Source organism: Acipenser ruthenus, chromosome 49 (assembly GCF_902713425.1).
Source record: "Acipenser ruthenus chromosome 49, fAciRut3.2 maternal haplotype, whole genome shotgun sequence".
Classification (NCBI taxonomy): domain Eukaryota; kingdom Metazoa; phylum Chordata; class Actinopteri; order Acipenseriformes; family Acipenseridae; genus Acipenser; species Acipenser ruthenus.
The window spans coordinates 5,340,256-5,361,708 of record NC_081237.1 but is presented as its reverse complement, the minus strand read 5'-3'; the positions used below and the strand labels follow the sequence as shown (position 1 = coordinate 5,361,708).

The 21,453-nt window shown below is 35.2% G+C and overlaps 1 long non-coding RNA gene across 4 annotated transcripts in view; it reads left to right on the top strand.

The window, feature by feature from the left end:
* The first annotated feature begins 757 nt into the window (after positions 1–757).
* Positions 758–21,453, top strand: part of LOC117966352 (uncharacterized) — a 62,169-nt gene continuing 41,473 nt past the window's right edge. For 2 of the 4 annotated variants that reach the window (XR_009319933.1, XR_009319931.1), the window contains exon 1: positions 17,759–19,378. This is a non-coding gene — a long non-coding RNA (uncharacterized LOC117966352). Of the gene's footprint in view, positions 780–17,754; positions 19,379–21,453 lie in introns of those variants that run through there. The other 2 variants (XR_009319932.1, XR_009319934.1) reach the window with 2 other exon arrangements.

Here is a 21,453-nt window from a genome sequence, read left to right as displayed (position 1 = left end):
TGATCATGTATGGGCATGCTTTTACATTTGAATGTCGACGTGTGTTAGCCTTTTGAAAAATAATGTACTGGTTTGTTAATCAATATAGCCCCATGCATGATGTGGTTCCATTAATATCAAGGATGCAACTTGTGCACAATTCTTCTTTTGCAACTGCAGTAATTTAACTTAAAAGATTGCATACTCTTCTTAGAAATGCTGCATTTGTTAATGATTTGTAATAGGGGTGACCATGTTGAACCTTGATCAAGCATTGTTCCTCTTGCAGTCTGCATGCCTGATTTAATAGGCATGAAGACATTTGAAAAAAACAATTCTGTTATGAAATCTTCAAGCCCTGTAACAGGATCTGTCTCATTTAGATATTGAAGAAAGTGCCCCATAATTGGGGGTCCAGCTAGTCAAAGTACTGAAATGCTGGGTATTTTTCTGCACACGTATTTTCCCAAGCAGATGCTACATGGGCAACATATTGAAATGCACGCAGACAACAATTGATCCGAAGTCGCACTCGGGTCTATAGGAGCGCTCGGTTAAGTTTGAACTTGACCATGGGAATTGCATGAGAAATGAGGGAGCTCCCGTGCCCCTTGCGCCCCTTCCTTTATGCTGCACAAGTTGTTACGGCTGATGTCAACCCTCATTATCATAAAACTCAGCCCGCTTCTAATTAAAGAAAAGGAACGCTTGGGAGCGGGGTTATTTCACCAGACACCACCGCCAGAGCGCTCACGCACTACCCCGCACCAAGTACCCGGCACCACACGGCTTTCTCACTGGTAAGTAGCGTTACTTTTCTATAAGTCTATATCACATTTAAAGCAGAGTTTATAGACTTGCTATTTCAAGTGCCGCGCTGTCTATGTTGATTCTCACTTTGTATTATAAAAAGGTTATTATTATTATTACAATTAGTGGTGCGCTGGCTGTTTATCCTGAAGTGAAAAGGCGTCTCAAACACTCAACACAAGCATTTAGTTCTATTATTATTTTTTGCCTCTAAGTAAAATGACTCAGTATTTGTGTATAAGTGAAATCATGTTTGTGTTCTTAGTTATCCTACAAACTAAAATATGTTGGCGTCCCCATTCAAACACAAACTTCTGTTTTAAACTCGGTCGTTTATTTTTCTTTTCTTTTTTTTTTACACGTGTTGTTTAAACTGCATCACTTGATCTGGTATTATACTGTACGAGATTGCTTTCGCTTTGCAATCAGCATTTATCAACATTACCATTGGCTCACCGTCACCTGCACGGTCGGCACCTCTTGGGACTACACCTTGGCATGTTTATGGAGTGCCTCTGCTCTGGGGGTGAAGCGTTACACACACGAACACAAAACCATGAGCTGTTATTCTTTTTAATAGTTCTTGAAAAGTACAATATATAGGCCTACACGTGTACACGCTAAAAATACTTCCAATCTAAAAGGACAGGATTCCGCTGCTGCCAGTAGCTGCACGAGACACATGAAACATAGATCCCCATTTCACTTTCTTTAAACGCGGGCCTATGCAATGTTAATATGTTTCGTTTGTCAGCCTTGATGTTACAAGCAGCTGCATTTTTGGGGGTTCTTACTGGCAGCTGCCAATAGATTTTCTAGTGGCTCTCACTCTGATAAAATGAAATAACTGTGTTGTCCGATGCATTTGACGTGTGTGTGTGAAATATATTCCATTATATTTTGTGACAGTACAAGTTAGTACACAATGGAGATTCGATGCTGTTAGCACAATGCATGACTGTTTCGGTGTTCTGAAGAGTTTCTAGCGCATTATCGATATATAAAGGGGCTTCAGGAATGTTATATAAAGTTACTGCTGCTGGATTTGAGTATGCGGCTCCTGTCTGCTGAGAGCTCGATTCAAGTCTGAATCCTTAAATAAAATAGTGGATGCGTCATCTCTTAGAATCATGGCACACCTTGAAAATTAATACAGCGGAAATCCTGGAGTACTGGGGGGACAAATAGGTTGCTGATCGATTATTTAGCTTTCAATTGTCTATTGCTTGCCTATTAATCAGGGGCTGATCTTGTAGTTTATTTCTGTATAGTTGAATACTATAACACGTGCAGGAGTAATTTCATGCTGCTTTTCTGGTTTTTTTTAAATTATATTTTAAATACAATATGTTTGCCCTATATATATATATATATATATATATATATATATATATATATATATATATATATATATATATATAGGGCAAACATATTGTATTTAAAATAAAAATTGTAAACACTCAGAAAAGCAACATGAAATTACTTCTGCACATGTTATATATTATTATTACAACAAACCATTTCAATAAGACCTATTAAAAGTCCTTATAAAATTATACTGTATTCTGACATTGACCTTGTAAGCCTCGCTGTTATTGCATGAACAGCGCACCTCTGTAATGAATGATCTGGTGCAATCAGCACTAATAATATATGTGGAAGTGATGCAATCTTATCCCTTATCACGGTTTGTCTCAGTCAATTGTATTTTAAGTGTCATTTTGCATTGGAGAACGAGAGCGTTGTATTTCTATTGAAAGCATCACACATGCCTGTAAACACACGTAGTGTCACAGTGAGTAACCTTGCCTGTGCTGGTTTTGTGTAGGTTTGCAATAATGCACGGTCGTTGCATATTGGCTTTATTAAGATCAGCAGAGATAGAGCCATGCAACTCTAGCCTTTTACATTGTACAGTTACTACTGCAGCATAAGATCTTTCAAGAAGACAGGAAAGAACAGCAGTATATACGCGCTTAAAAAAAAACAACTGCTTCCTGGATCAAATTGTTCTATTTAGAACCCATTATAAAGAACTCTCAGTATGTGGTTCTTTATAGAACTACTGGAACCATACGGTGCTATAGAAGCTCAATACCTTTTTTGTATAACAGTACAGGTACCATCCGACAGGTATTGGGTGAGTATTTGAACACTGCTGTGCTTGTGTATTGATGTAAAATGACATCATACTCAACATTGATTCAACACAGCTTACACGGTAAAACCCCTGACAAGCCTCTACATGCATGCAATACAGGAATTCAGTGCATCAGCACATACATACACAGGACCAAATTCAAAAGAAAATATATGAATGGGTAGGGCTCATACTGTGTGTGTATATATATATATATATGTGCAATGGTCCTACAGGAAAGGTTTGTTTCGTACATAAGCACTGGAAAGCATACTATATAGCTGCTGTTATAGTCATATACAGTGCAGTATTGGAACACCTACACCTGGATGATATACTGTATATGTGCTGTAAATTGCAATATGATGTCCGTACTGAAATGCTGAGAAACTCTTCAAAGTAATAACTAATATCGATAGCTTAATGAATCATATTGGCAGATTGTTTTGAAGAATGCTACTGGTATTCTAGTATGTGGTTTAATCACATAACCAGGTGCTAATCTGTTCTCTTGTTCTTTAATATTTACAGTATGTACTGTACTGTGCACTAACAATCAGCAATAAGTGAAATCAGATGCATTCATCGAATATGCAAGCATTTCGTTTTTGCACCGGTGAATAAATCTCATGGGTTTTTGTTTGAAATCGCTGCTAATCTTAAGGAGCTCTAAATATAAGTGAGGGCTTCAGCAGTGCTGCATGGACAAAAGAAAACGCTCTTTGATATAGCCGTCATGGAGACTCAAAACGTTGTATAGGTTGGTTTCTGTGTTTGTGTGTTGATGAATAAAACTGGGGGAGGAAATGCTTTGCCACTTTCGAGGGGATCCGAGTTCAACACCTTGCTGCTGTGCATCCCCAAACACACACTGAGAGAGTGGATCTCAGCTGCTGCATGTGCTGGAGGATGGCAGCTGCATGCTGTTTCATCAGGACGGATGCTCTTGCTGTATACATCCTTTTTGTACCACTGTCTCTAAAGCCACAGCGTGCCGCAATCACACTTGATTTGGAACAAAAATGTAATGTCCATTTAGCCTTCGATTCACTCTACATTTCGGTCTCACATTTTTTTGGTATTATTATACTGACACAATTTTACAGAGCAAACAAATGGCTTATATAACCTGCTTAAAGATATTGAACAAAAATGGTTGTGTGGCACAGCATTGCAAAGTTCACAGCAATGCACTTTGAAGTCTATGAGATGTTTTATTCATTTTATATTTATATTACATTGTATATGAATCTCTCTGGTGTTTTTGCCCCGGTTAACATTACAAACCACAATGCAGGGGAATCAGATCTGCATTAAAGCAAGTTTAAGAGGACTGTGGTATTGACACTGCAGTTTACATTATTAAAATAGCCCTCCTTTGTGATAAATAGCTTTGAAAACCATTACACAGAGTTATGTGTTCATAGCCTTAGGTTTGATGGTTTAACATTCCTCATTAAATGTAGCTTTTGGCTTAAAACCCACCATCAAAGGACCCCTTGTAGACCCCAGGCAGACTGGCCACATGATTCTAGACACAAGTCCCTGACCCGAGAGATTCAGTGCTCAAATATTAGATTCATCTGCTGAGCGCAACGCCAGAGTTCTCCAGTCAAGTTAACCCCTATGCTACAGGGATTGCTACTGGACTGTATGTCTCAGGACTTTAGCTCTGATATCCAGATTACCAACCGGCGTGTTAAGATCAAATCTTTGAAGAAGCTAGAGTGGCTTACTGGACAGAGCTGAGGACAAGGAGCCTGGGAATAGGGTGGCTACAACAAACAAGCATTACAAATTATAGACGTGACATGGCTGGGTTTGACAGACAGGTTATTATCAATAACAATGAAACAATAGTCATAAGGTCCTGGAAAACGCCAAGATCAAGGTGTCTGGTATTTTGAAGAGAAGACGTTCTGTAACTGATTCATTTAAAAAGGACCAAGAACCGATCAGAGGCTACCATCACTCCAGGAATCTGAATTACTGTCCCCAAACACAGGCCAGGGTCCTGTCTGCAGAAGAAAGCATTGAGAAGCAGGCTTTATGGACACGCTTTGAATGTTGTTTTATCAGAAGAGGACTTGAAACTATTAAACCATGCAGGCTGTCGCATTCCCTCCCTAGATTTATCTCTCCTGCGTTTCCCCCGAATCTTGCATTTTAATCAAAGTGTTTAGATTTTAATGATCTAAAATGCGGCTACACTTCATTCCGCTGCCCTGAAAGTGGTACCACATGATAAACCTCAAACCTTTTTTTCCACTGTACTGTTTTTTAAAAATTGTATTAAGTTAATAATACTTCCAGACCGTCCTTAACCTGCCTTCCTTTTTGATAATCCGTCCTTTTAACAGAGGCCTTTTCCTCTCGTTTTTGCATGAATGAAATTGGGATCTGCATGAATATAACCTTTAGAAATGAATATTCTACCTGCATGACGAGAACACTGCTCGATTCAAAGTGTAGTTTTGAAATCTAACTCTGTGCTGCACTGTGAGGCATTTTATTTTTCTACCTTGTCCTCAAACAGATACAGTAGATAGATACTCATAGATACAGTTACTGATACAGATTTATATAGATATAGTTACTGATATAACTCATGAAAATGTAGCCACACGAGTGGTGTAAATACCTGCATCTGTATCTACCTGTATAATAATACCTATTATTAAAAGAATAAGATCTGATACTCAGAAATTACTCGTGACTGCTCCTTCCTTTGAATGCATTAAGAATTGCTATTCAAAGAAACTCCCAAAACAACAGAAATAGATTTGGTCTATTGTTTTAAAACAGTGATAAAAGACTGCACCAATTCTGTCCATTAGGTAGAAGCATTTACACATTAAGGTTGGATATTACTGTAGTTAGCAGTTTCCCTGTTGCTGTTTTATTTGGACAGCTTGCAGGCTGTCATGGTTCATTAAGAGGGGTTCTGTTTAAAATGGGCCAGTCCCTGCAGTAATACAGTAAGCCACACTATCCAAACTGATTGAGAAACACATTTAGGGGCCTATTTTAAGAATATAAATACCACCGCCCCTTTAACTCTGTCTTAATCCTTCCTGGGGTGTCCTCCAGGGGTGATCTATGGACCTCCTTTATTAAAATCACTAAAGATGTATTTAAAATTACAGTGGCATGAGATCTGAAACAGAATACATTTTAGGGTCGTGGCATTAAAAGATCCACTGCTGTTTAAATAAAATAGACCATACCATTCCATACCATACCATGCCATACCATGCCATACCATACCATACCATGCCATACCATTCCATACCATACCAATATCATTTATATAGTGTCCTTCATGTGCAAGCATCCTAGGGCGCTTTACAAAAATCAACAGCAAGGAGCTCCAAACTCCTCGCTGGTGAAAGGCCAAATCAAATCAAGATTTATGTTTCGAGCTTAGATTTTAAAATCCTGACAGACCCAACATTCCGGATAGAATCTGGAAGTGAGTTCTAGAGTGAAGGGCTTTGAAAACTAAAACCCTGTAAGAGCCAAACTCATGAAGCTTCACCGCAGTGCTGAGGTGAAAACAAGCTGCTAATTCTGCACGACTACAAAGACACAATGAAGACACTTGTATGGAGCTTGGAAATGAAATTCCTTTTCCTGTATAGATAGGGCAGGTGCAAACTTATCACTGCTTTGTGAAAACGCCCTTCTGTCACTGTGTGTATAATTGAACCATGTTAAGTTTATTATCTATGCTGTACTTTATAATGCATGTAGGTTTGTTTTTGTTTTTCAAAGTCTTGGTAGAACAACGTCTCCTACCCAACACAGTTCACAAAAAAACATTAGAGCAATGTAAAGAAGTTAAATCAAAAATAATGTTATGGGGTATTCTGAAGCAATAGGCACACTATTTGAAAAAACAGTATTTGGTCCTTGCTCAACCCTTTTTTTAAAATGATTAACAGAATTGCAGTACTTCTTTAGAAAACATACCAGCCACGCTAACTTGATGCCTGGGCACACTGGATCACTTACTTTGTGCTCGGTGATGTCAAATACCTCTAGTGCAAATTAATGTCATTTGTTAAAAGCGGGGAACTGGGTATAGTTTATATACAGTCAGTGTATATAAAGAAGAATACATACATGTGAATCTTTCACTATTAATGATAATGCTGTAGTAGTAATTTATAGTAATAATAATAAACTCAACTTTTAGATGTTGTAAGAAAAATATAATAACACAAGAAGTATTAGCAAAACTTTTTTTTTTCAATAGATACACTGTATTGTACACATCTATCTCTTTGCTAGCGTTGTACTATATTCCATTTCCTTAACTCCTGTGAAAAGATGAGTTGCGCTGGTGGATCGAGTGGAATTTGAGTATACCGCACCAGAAGAAGAAGCATCGCATTGCAAAACACATGTTGGGAGTAACTTACATGTTTCACGAATAAAACCAACGTGATCAAAAACGCTGAGATGCGAAACCTCAAGTTTCAAACACCTGAAAAAGAATGAATATATATATATATGTGTGTGTGTGTGTGTGTGTGTGTGTGTGTGTGTGTGTGTGTGTGTGTGTGTGTGTGTGTGTGTGTGTGTGTGTGTGTGTGTGTGTGTGTATACATTTATATAATGGAGACGAAAACTGATTGATAAACTGAAAACTCACTATTTTAATAATTATATTTATACATATATACAATTACAAAAACATATAAATATACGAATTTCATCGATTGTTGTTTTATTAAATATTAATGTTTTCTTTGAGGTTAAAATATCAATGAAAGTTTTCGTGAGTAATATTGAATGGTTTCATTTTTTTTATGTTTTCAGTTTACGAAGTATTATTACAGTACAACCCTTGCGTTCCCATATTGAATCCGTCTGTTCAGTTTATATATTTTTTTTTAAATGGTTTAGACCTTATGTGGTCCCAAGAAAATCGTAATAAATGAATCGCTTAGGTATGTTGTTGTATATGCTTAGCAAACTCGCTTCAAACCCATGACCAGTTTGCAAGCCATCTTGAATAGACAACTGAAACATATTGCTTGATCTTTTTAAATATGAAATCATGCAAGCGGTTAAATAAGTGGCAAGTTAGGATTTCTGTTTCAAAACTATATATATATCTATATAAGAAATCGTATAACGGAAGCATGGAACATGATTATTTTACATTTTAAAATGCATGTGTTTAGCAACTTCAGGCTGATGGCTTAATGCACAAAGGTGTATATATATATATATATATATATATATATATATATATATATATATATATATATATATATATATATATATATATATATATATATATATATATAGTTATTTTTTTATTGGAAAAACGAAGAGAAGAAAATAGCATAACATCATCAATATGCTGTACATTATCTTGAGCATTCATAGACCTATACTATAGCTACATGAAATGAGAAACTAATTCTTATGAAATGCCTCTAACCTGTACTGTAAACACAATGTTTAAGAATGAAGCGTGCTTCTAATGCAGCGCATTTTAAACAAAGCGTTTCTGTCATTTACACCGCTATGCTTATTTTGGTGTTGCTTTTCTGTGAAATTTCTCTAAAATGGTTCGCAATCTCTTGCATAAGATATATACAGTAATATAGTAAGGTGTATCTAGCAATGTTCCCCCGTTCAGTAATTGGCGCCTATATCGTTTGAAACAGGCAATGTATTTGTCTCACGTTAAAGAGGCGATGGGACTCAGAAACATATTAGAAACCTGGAAATCAAAGGTAACTTAACAAGAGAAACTTTTACTAATGATGTTTGAAGCCAGTCCACGCTTTGACCCACAGAGACACAGGGGACGCTGGACATTCAGAAAACAATACACATTCATACATTAAAACAACCTTAAAGCTGAGAAGTCTAAAATAAAAAGCACGAATCGAGGAGGTGGCTAAAAGAGTGTAAATCTGATGTCCAGATGAAAGATACTTTTACCCATGAAGTTCCAAATAAAATGTTCTTTAAATAAAATCAGAACCAAGCTGTATTTATGTCATTTGATGCATTACATTTCTTAACCTTTGCGGATAACACAATTAGAGTGAGTTATCATAACAATATAGCTGAAGAGGAAATTAAACTAGCAGGTAGATTATGCCGGTTAAAAAGGCTCCAGAAAATTACAAAGTAGCCTGTCCTCGAATGAGCACGATGGCACTGAATGGATTAAAAGAAACTATATGAATAAATAAGAATCCAAAAAGCTTAAGAGACATTGTTTCTCTTGCTTTAAATATTAATGCTATGCCTTTACACAAACTCAAACAATACACTTTAATATCAGATTATTATTATTATTATTATTATTATTATTATTATTATTATTATTATTATTATTATTATTATTATTATTATTATTATCATCTTAAAAATCGAAGCATATGACACAGTGAGACACAGAGACATTCATTTCACTCCGTTGAGAGGGTTTCTGTTTCGTTAAATTCTAATTCTTATGCTTCTTCAGAATTATCATCATGAGTTTCGCCTCTCAAACGGCAAGATACAAGCAAATAGATGTTTTTGTAATCATGTTATTTATCAAAGCCTATTGCAAGTACAGACACGAATTGCTTTGTGTTTGCTTAAGGGACAGTCGCATTTAATATATTCACTTTATTATATGAATACTGAATAGTTTAGCAGTTTAACAGGAGGGAAACTTAAACCATATGGATTATTTTTCATGAACTAAAAACCAATTCACCATTACACATGCACGTGATGTACCTTCATAGTGAGGGCTGGAAACTGACAACATCAGACTGTTTTGTTCAGTACGTGGTAAACTATTATTATTATTATTATTATTATTATTATTATTATTATTATTATTATTATTATTATTATTATTATTATTTGTTTGTTTGTTTTAAAGTCATGCTACTGTATATTTTACATATACGTTTAGGAAAATAATAGTTTTTAAAAATATGTAGAATAAATATTCCACAGGTAGGCAAGTCTACCATAAAACTATAAGACTTTGAAAATCTATAAGAGTTTGAAAATCAAATGATTTGCTGTATTATATTTCAGCCCTTTTGATCACACCCTACAATTAAGATTGAGATAATAAAAATAAAATTATATATATATATATATATATATATATATATATATATATATATATATATATATATATATATATATATATAGCTAACCTATATCAGAGTTTTACACCAATACAGGAAAACACAGAATAAAACGTCACATTTACTGCAAAATGCAGTAATAACATGATAACATTGGTAATAATCCGTGTTGAATACTGTATTCCAGGGATTACAGTAAGAATCTGGCAGACACAAAGCTGAATCACTGAGGGAACACGGAACGAATTCGAATGTCACACCGGAATTAAGAATCGAATTCTTGATTTCGAATGCCAGCGTGCGCGCTTCTCGAGAACATTCTGAACACGTCATGTATGCAGCACATTTCCGCTCTCATTTGTTTTCTTTTTACATTTTGGAAACAATACGGATCCGTGTGTGTGTGTAGAAGAGACTGGCATGGAATAAAAGTCAGGCTGATTCTGAAATGTGTATTTTGAAATGCAGTTAGTTTTTATTATTATGACTATTATTATTTGCAACATGTTTGTTAGCTGCCAGATAATGTGAATAATGTCCGACCGATAATAAATGAATTTACAGTGCTGTATTATATTACACAGAGCATTGTACAGCTACTGTGTGTAATCTTATTTGTATAATCTCCCTTTAAAATTCAAAGGATGAGTACCGCCCGGCTATTTGATACCAGCCTTTGGGTTAAAAACTATGAACAAAGACTTGATTATTTATATGTAACTTACTGACTACATTAACGTGTTTTAGATTGAGTATATGGTTATGTAACCTATAATGCATATAGAATGACGTGTATTAATTTAAATAAAACCCTATATTATATATAAATACATATAAATGCACCTATAGTTAATAATAAAAAAAGATCGTACATGCAATTAACTTTCAATAATACCATTTCCAAAATTATTTCTGGTCATTATATTAACCTAGATACATAAAGCAGCTAGCTAACATGATGCTATAGATGTATTCTACCGTACAAGCAATAAAATAATGTTAAAATAATAATAATAATAATAATAATAATAATAATAATAATAATAATAATAATAATAATAATAATAATAATAATAATACTTGGTGTGTTCCTTGTTTATATGGAACCGTTCAGTCCTCGGTCTTTCTGTGGAACCCCTGTTTTGTTTAAAGGGGTCTACATCTATCAATATGAAACCAGACGGGTCTGGAACCCTCAAGCGTTCCTTACAATCCGATGCTTCGACTGGAATTTAGAATTCTAATTAGGATTCTGTTAGAACAAATGGAATCTGCTGTACAGGAATGGTTCTAAGCGCGATCAGAGTTCCACAAAAGCCAGAAGTTACAATGGGGTTCGAACGCCGAGGTACCCTCTGATTAACATGTATGAGGAATAGTAAATATGACAAGGATGTAATAGTGTATTCTGTATTGAGACTTGAATGCCTCTACTTGTATATATTATTTGGTATTCTAATAATCACTTTGAATTGAACATTGATTTAATTCATTCGTTGTATTAATAATAATAATAATAATAATAATAATAATAATAATAATAATAATAATAATAATAATAATATCACGAGCATATTTTGAAGACCTTGTATCGTTTGTCCCCATTCTTTACCAGTAAGACAGATTTGAAGAAGTCCATAAATTAAAAGCATTGCCACTTTGCTGCATTAACAGCTTTAGCTTCTGAGTTATTCGTTACTGCGTTCAAATTGTAGACAAGCGTAATCGTCACTGTTTTAAACCTACGTCATAAAGCACCCTGTTGCTGAAGCCCGCAGCAAGTTAATCCGGGACCACGTGCCTGAGACGGATGGCTGCAGCAACATTTCAGGCTGCTGCTTTCTACCTATAGGTGTCGCTGTTTCCCCTGCTGTATAACACCGCTCTGACTGCACGGTATGGAGACCCTCCTTCAGACACGAGCTCCGAGAGGAATCTTTATGCAGTAATTCTCTATAGAAATAAACATATACTTGACTTGAATAATATTGTGTAGATCAGTTTTACTTTCCCTACAGTAGCAATTCCTTTTAGAGGCAATTAAAGAAAGAAAAAAGTATAGAAGCTAATTAAGACAATGTATTTATTTGAATAATATTTGTTTTTGTTTTTTATTCCTGAAAGCGGAAAAGGTGACCACATTAAAGTTTTTAGTGTAGTGCGGTATGACAGCTATACGCGATTTAATATATGCACCATGCATGCATTCTTTATTATTTTAATTAATTGTTAAATGTTTAGGCTTTCAGTACATTTATTATTATTATTATTATTATTATTATTATTATTATTATTATTAGGGGAACAAACATTTTCCAAATGTCTCCGGTTTTATTTCATTTTCACAAAAAAAAAAAAATCAAACCTCGCAGACTTGCGCATTTTTTGTCAAACAGACGCTTATCTTTAAAATGCAATGTAGCCTCATTCAATCAGTGCAGAGTAACCGCTTATGAAGTATTTCTCACACAGTGCCATGTACCCATGTAACCAGTAACGTGTACAGGAATGTACAGCTATTGGAATATCTAGCTTTGCCATGCAAATCTATTTTAAATATGGGATGCTTTGCATAGGAATGCGTCCAGTTATTTTATGGGAACTATAGCTACAATATAACTTATAATTCATTCAACCAATGCAATGAACATGCAATTGGTTAAGTAAATAATAATAATAATAATAATAATAATAATAATAATAATAATAATAATAATAATAATAATAAACAGTTCTTAGCTGTATTATGGCTATTGTATGATCACCACACGTGTTTTCATCTGTTCTAACAATATACATTGAAACTAAGCTATTACTGTTAGTTTATTAGTTTATTACAGTAAAAAGCGCAGTATTTTCTGGCTCGTTAAAGCTGGTTAGTTCGAGGTGTTTTGATGCGGCATGTTTAATATTGCTGTGTTTGGATTGAAATGGCGTAAACCCGCATACTTTACATATAGCAACGCGGGTTCTTCAGTCTTTTATTTCTCAATCTATATTCTCTTATATAGCAGGCTGGTCCCATTCATGTTTGAGACACTATTGTCAGATTTTTATTGCATTATCAGCGGGGGAAACTGGAAGGAGTATGCCCTTCTGAGGATGAGGTAAATCGACAGATATAAATAAAAAAAATAATAATAACTCCATTCCATGCTATAATTACATAATTTTTATACTTCATAATATATATGAGTTAGAAAAGGAGGAGTTCTTCATAATGTAACACGTTCTCAGTGGCCGCTACTCTCTGAAACGCACACACACAGAGCTGTGTATATGCTGTGCTTAAACACTGAGCTAAAGCTTGCAGTTTTTAGAAATGCAGAAGTCCCACACACGCCCGATAAACATTGGTATGCAAGATTCACCCATTATTTAATTACTGAAGCTTATATACATGTATTAACAGACTGACGGTGGACGGGATGCAATGCATCACTGCTCAGTACAAAATCTAATAGAAATTTGCAGGCAGATGCTTATGAATATATATATATATATATATATATATATATATATATATATATATATATATATATATATATATATATTTATATATATATATATATATATAATGTGTGTGTGTGTGTGTGTGTGTCCTTTCACTGTAGAAACATAGGTATTATGTGTGCTAGTACTGCTTGTCTGTTAAATAAGTTACACAACTACACGATATACACAATATTCATGACATAGAGTAACAAACGCTCTACACTAGCCCAACCGGCGTGTTGTGCTCTTTGAATACATATTTGTATCATTGTACAAACGTAATACTTACATTTCAACACCCCCCCCTCCCCCCCCCCCCCCCCCCCCCCCCCACAAAAAATGTTTGTTAATCGGTGTACTTTTCAGTAAAACTGCGATACTGTATTTTTTTTTTTTTTTAGTCGTGCATTCATTTTTGAATTCAAAAAAGTCGTGGCAATAAGAAATAAAAAATGACTACAGGAAAATTAAGATAAAAAAATCTAGAACAAAATATATTGGCTAATTACGTTTTTCTAAAGTCAGGAAATAAGGCTTGAAGAAAATGGCTTCTAAGGTAAATTGCTCCTGCCAGTCAATAACACACCTGTTAAGCAAATGGCCCGTGTGTTCATATCGACCGAGTGAGCTGTTTCTATAGAGCCATCCACACAAGAAATCCCTTACACCTGCCTACCCATTAATAGTTATCTGATTGTTTAGTATTGATACTGAAATTATACTGTACGCTGAATACTTGACTACCATACAATATACAACACCTTCTCAATACACCATGACCCAAACTTAAACTGCACACTGTATTTTTGCTAAAATATTGATAGGTACACTTTCAAATTAAGAAACGAGGCTAGTTCATCAAAAACATTTTGGTTTTATTTTATGAAGCTATATTTTTTATGGTGAGGTGCTCTAAAAACATGTTTAGTTTTCTTTCTAGTTCCTCTGTGCGTTGTTTGTATTGGTACAGCCATTCTGCAGGACGCTGTTCTCTGTTCCACTATACACAACGCTATCTGTTTGTGTTTTATTTTTGATTCGTATTACATATAATGGCACATAATTGAGATATGCTGGTCAGTCGATCATAAGTCCATCCGATCCCTGCTGCTTGCTTGGTCAGTCCACTTTTTAGACAAATGAGTTGACCTCGCATTATCACGCAGTGGACACGTGTGCGTCTGCCTATAGGGAATAGCAACCGTGTCTTAATAAAGCTGGTTTATGCATTTTACTATCAATAAAAATACATATATATCCCCTTCAGTCACTGTGTGCACATTGTACCATGTTAAGTTTCCTATCTATGTATCTGTTTCATATTGCACGCGCAATCTTCTTTTTAAAAATGTTAAATATATATTTCTCCTATTTGATACACGTGCACAGCACACCTGTTTGGGCGTGTTATCCGGCTATGTTCGTCACAGTACAAGGGGCAACACCCTTATTTATGGACGATACAATACACAGTAAAGCCTCGGTCCGAAAATACAGCATTACAATTCAACCAGCGCAGGTGTAAAAGTACTTGCTTGCTTTTATTGGGGTGAAAGGACAGGGTGTTGTAACCTACATCAAGCCAAAAGACATACAGAAAACTATAAACTAAATAGCAAGGATAATATATATATATATATATATATATATATATATATATATATATATATATATATATATATATATATATATATATATTATAGCATAGCTGCCTAGGTGGACTATACACCTACACTGCTGGTAACTTTAGACTGCAGAAATGCACCAATCACATTTTATTAGAGGAGAAATTCATAGTTCTCGTATAGTAAAGGATATTAAGCTTCTTTAATAAAAACGTATTATTATTATTATTATTATTATTATTATTATTATTATTATTATTATTATTATTATTATTATTATGGTTGTTGTTATTATAGAACACACACACACAAATACACACACACACACACACACAGTGGGTTCTGACCTTAAGAGGTGCAAAATCTGAAGCATCGAATTATGGAACCCCTAACGATATGTACCCGTTGTATAAATATATAGAGAAGCTTTTTTCTTCTTTTTTTTATCAATGTATCATAATGGTTCTTTAAAGGACGCCCACGAACCATGTTTTCTAGTGTACAGTAATTAGTTACATCAAATAATGGTACAAAAATACACAACTTGATATCTGTAAATGTCTCGACATGTAGATGGAAAGCACAGACTCTCATTCAAGACCACAATGTGTGTTTTATCAGGTGAAAGCCTAATAATAATAATAATAATAATAATAATAATAATAATAATAATAATAATAATAATAATTCAACCTTATATAATCCTTAAACAAAGCCACAACTAACCAGCCCTTTAAAACACTTCCTTTGTGGGGCTTTTCCAAAGATTATGAAGTTTGTGTTAAATAATGTGCATTGCACTCTCTTTGAAGATCTGTATACATTTACCAGTACTGTTTGAAAGGAGGCTGAAACCATAAACACTCCTACTGTATTTTAAACCCATCTGCAAACTGTATTTGTTTCAGGATGTGATGTGCGTGCAAGGCACTGTCATTTACATTTGCATCAAGCATGGAAGTGCAAAGCGGTTTTATGGCGAATGAGAACCCAGAAATGTTGCTGCTGAGAAACCGTTTCAAGGTTTAACGTTGCTTATTAAAGAAACAGCGAATTCAGTTACATTAGGGACCAGCTCTACGTCCGCATCTCTGTCCATTTGCTTTTTAAACTTTGCTCATCTATAATGTATATGAGATTAATCTACAATCGTGTGCCCTTCAGTTTAGTAGATTATCTGGGTTCTGGATTAGGGTTTATTGTATTCCATGTTGTGGGATAAAAAGGGTCATTTTCCAGATTACAGCTACGTTTTTTCCCCTTACTTTTCGTCATTGTGTGTCTACCATTTATAAGAAGAAAAAAAATCTGAAAAAAATGCTCCAAATGAATTTGAAGAAAGCAAACAAACATGCGCACAAATATCATTATCCTTCACCTGAACGCACCTGATATGACAATGCGATTTCTTAATAAAAGCACATGGTGTTTACCTTCATCAATAACTATACAATAGATTAGGCTGAGCAACCCACAGTAACAGTTAACCTAATACAGTGCGTAAAACCAGAGAAAAAATCATCCCTCTAAATATTAGGGTGCGGTATGCAGTATTTTTTTTTTTTAATTCTGAGCAGACTATTGTGTTATCATTCAATCAGATCAATATTTTAGATGCAATACACTACAATGCAGGACTGTTTGAATATCTCACGCGTATTGCTATAATGTGATAAGTATAATATTTCCAATAACACAGTAATTACGACGAGGTGACTGGAGGTGTTGTGGATACTGACATGTTTATTAAAGAAAAGGGCGTTTTCTTTTATAAACATATATTCATCTGTAAACCGGTAACGAGTCCCGAGTCATAGGCGTAAGTGTAAAGAAAATGTAGAGAAATGATCACTTCTGGGTTCATTTGTATCGCTCTGCTGGGTTTATTTTAATTGATATTTTTTAAAAATATATATTATTTTACTGTGTAAATTTAGCAAACACAATGTTATATTAGGGCCGCCTATGTGAGTCGTATGCTTTGCAATATAGTATTAAATATTTCCTATGTGTATCAGACACCTGCTTCTATTTCTATAATTAGAGGTGTTTTGTCTTGCAAACATCCAGTATTCATTTTCATAGATCTGCTTACAACAGGGAGCTATCGATTGCTATTTTCAAAACATAATGCAAGCAGTATCAACTGTCTGAAACCATGAATAACCAATACCCATGCCATTGCTTTCCAGGGGTGCAGGCATTGCATCGTTTTAAATGCGTGCATGATGTGCACCAAAACCCTCCCTTTGTATTGCATAACTTTACATCTATAAATGAGCACCTCAGATACCCGAAGCACCACGATGACTGCCAAAAGTCTAAAATCAAACAGATTTGCAAATGCATCTTCCTGGATGGTTTCTAATCAACGATCTTCAATGCATATGCCAAAAGAAAAAAAATGAATCAAATGCAATGTAAAAATGTGCAGCTTTTTATTATAAAAATCATTGGTCATATCACAGTGTTTTGGGGGAATTGCTGCACTCTAGCATACATCTTATATAGCATTATATATATATATATATATATATATATATATATATATATATATAAAATTCACATGTATCTTAATTTATACACACCTTCAGAATACGCATTAAAATATGAATCAGGGTAACCTATCCTGTTCTCTGACGTCAGGACGCAATCCCCCACGTAGTAAAATGTGAAGAGCTCGGGCAAACACTATTTTGCGATGTCGAGGCTCAATACGGAGATCTGCATGCAGCGTTTCAATCGCGGACGAGGAAATGCGACTCGCCAGCTCGCTGCCGGGGATGAAGATCGCGCGATTTAATGAACAGATTCCAATCAAGGCTTGATAACACACTCGAAACAAGCGGGGACGCATCTACTTAACCCCACGCAAAGCAACGTGACCCAGAACCTAGTTCCCAACACTCGTCTTGCAGTGCCTCTTCGGAGCAGAAGCGCCTTGACTGTGTTCCAAGCACCCTCTTTCTGGCTCTTGGATTCGCCTGTTCTTTCCTTTGCAGGGGAATAAACAAGTCTTGCTTTTTTTGTTCTCTTGCTTCGTGCTTTGATGCGGGGTCGGCGTTACTACGAGGCAACTATATCAGACCCTCATTTGGTCTTAATGCTTTCTGCCGTTCCTCCATAACTCCAATGCTTTTGATGCAAGCGCGTGGTACCTAAGTGCTCATCAAGGATGCAGATTTTTTTTTTCGCCCCCTTTCCCATCCTCGCGCCAGCGCTACACTTGGGCACGAATGATTCCATCACCAGATCCTGGATCGGTGACACGAGCGCCAGCTGTGCGCCAGCCTTCTTAACAAAAAATGTACTAAAATTGAACGCATAAGGAAAGCTCTTCTGCAGGGTCGGTTTATCGTTGTTTGTTGTCGTTGTTGTAGCTGCTGTTTTTTTGTAGTTTCTTCCGTTTTTCCGGTGCACTAAAAAAAAGTTTGGATATCGCTGACACAAATAAAAACATTAAAATAAAAACAGATCCACGAAAACGAGACAGCGCTCGTAATTTCTAGGCTCCAGAGCTATACTGGTGTAAGCTGTGGCAAAGCACTGTATAGGTGGTCGTTCTTATGTTTTCGTATATTTTCTTTTCTGTAAAGGGGGTCGGACGCAGGATGTCTTATGCAAGTTCTGTTTTTTTTTCAGGGGGGGTTAATAGGGCTCTTTCGTGTGTTAGTCCTACCAAAAACGATTGAGGAGATACAAGGCGTAACTAAAATAAAAAATAAAAAAATCCGATCACGCAGAGCTGGCACAATGGACATCAATTCACTCCGGACAATGAGTTGGAGAGCTTGGCTGCTTGAGTTTCTGTACACGTCCACGCCAGCTTGGACAGTTTGAGGACTAACAACGGACTTCCACAGACTCCCGTCTCGGGGGCTGTGAGAAAATTAGGACTGGGCTGGATGGATGACAAACTTGGGACATTGTCGTAGTTCCCAAGCTTTCTGTCTCGGCTCGCTCAGGCACAAGTAATCGCGGCGTTTGAAATAAATTGCTTCGGATGGGGTGGACTCCCGAACAGCTTGTCCTGCTCGAGTTGTAAAGCGGCTGTCTTTAGAAGCGGCTTTGGGTCTCCGGTGTGCTCGGTCTTTTACACGCTGCTTCCATGCTCGTTCACTTTATTTTATAAGGAGTGTTTTTTTAATTCCTGTATACCTGGACTTCACTTCTTATTATTTTGGATTATCACGTCTTCCTCACACGTAAGTACCAATGCAATAAGTAGAGAGTATATAAATATACTTTTGTGCATTAAGCCATCAGTCTGAAGTTGCTAAACACATGCATTTTAAAATGTAAAATAATCATGTTCCATGTTTCTGTTATACGATTTCTTATATAGATATATAGTTTTGAAACAGAAATCCAAACTTTTCTGTCTTTTTTATCATTTTATTGTATTATGTTATTTAAAAACAAACAAAACAAAAAAATCCTTTTACTCTTTTTTTTTAATATAAGGTGTTCAGTGCGTGTGTGTGCGCTTGCACTGGTTAACACGCCCCTTGTGCTAATCTTGTATTCTACGTGTAATCGTAAGGCAAACTTCGTGCCCCAAACGCCGGCATTGAAGACACACAGTTGTGTGATTGTTGTAAGAGCCTGGGAAAATGTTGCGGGGTCTGGCAGAGTGACTGTCGTGACGCCAGTCCCTCTTGTTAAGAAGTCTCTGTGCTGCCAGACGGCATTGTCATGCTAATGATCGCCGGCACGTTGTTGAACTTGATGTTGACTTCTTTCTTTAGGGAGACTTTTTTTTTTCTCGGTCACTTGTTTGTGGGAAAAAAAAATCTCCCGAGCTACAGTGTGAAATTAATGAATCTGGCTTCTATTGGAATGAACCCGAATAGAATAGAATGGGGAGGGGGTTCTATTTCACAATAGAACTGGAGTTTCTTTTCTCCTAATTCTCTCGAAATTAGACTGAGAGAAGAGGAGAGGGGAGATGGGGATGCTGTTCTGAAATACTGGGTATGATGATAATATTTTAAGAAGTATTTGTATGCACGCACCATCGGTGCATGGCAGTATACTGTAGTCATATGTTCCCTCTAAAATGTAAGTAGTCTGTCTATGAGATTCTCTTTCAGATGTATCCCTATTGATTCATGCTATGGTGATTATATGCCTCCCAAGTTTTATCCATCGTCTTCATACACCTCGTGACATTTTTGGCCACAACAGCCTGAAGACAAACAAATTGGCTTTTTAAAAAAAATATGGTTATTTTTAGTTACTCGTTTCCATTTCAATACGGACCCAGCCTAAATTACATGGCAATATATACGGAATACAGTACAGCGGTCATTTTAAAAGTAGGGTTGCAGTGATCTTGGTCCATGTGTCTGCATATAGGACCAAAACTGAAAAATTTTAGTACATTTCTGTAGTCTATACCATTTTGTTTTCACAAAAGTTGTTTTGTTTTTTATATTACATATTTTAAAAAAATCTAAAATGGAATAAATAATATTTGACATTGAACGTATTGTGACAATACTGCAGGATGTTATAAAATAAAATAAGATACAACTGCGATAGCAAAAACCAGAACCAGTTTGTAATATATATATATATATATATATATATATATATATATATATATATATATACACACACACACACACACAGACACACACATATGGTGCTTATATATAATCGTATATAGGTTGCACAGATATAACATTGATTTTATTTTGAATGCTGTATTTAGTACAGACTGGCAAAGGTGGGATTATTAAAAACAGTGCTATATATATATATATATATATATATATATATATATATAGATATATAGATATATAGTATAATACACTATGTGTACATTTAACATGTATTTTTTGTTTAGAGTTTGGTACATTATTATTTGTATTGTATTTGTTTTCACTGTGGCACATTAACTCATATAACATATACAGACTGTTATAACTTTGTTGTGTTTTTTATCTTCATTAATTTTCCTGAATTAACCTCAACTTAAATTAACAATAACCTTACCTAAAAATATCAAGGTTTATTTTAGCTTTTTATTTTTTTAAGAGGGAGCGAACAAACAAACACATATCTTAGCTGCATAATTTTATCTATCTATCTATCTATCTATCTATCTATCTATCTATCTATCTATCTATATATATATATATATATATATATATATATATATATATATCAATGATTTAATGATAAGTAAAGTCATATACCGCATGACAATTTTAGTTTGTTGAAGACTATTTTATTCTATAAAGATATAGCATTGTGTTATTATACTGTAGGTATA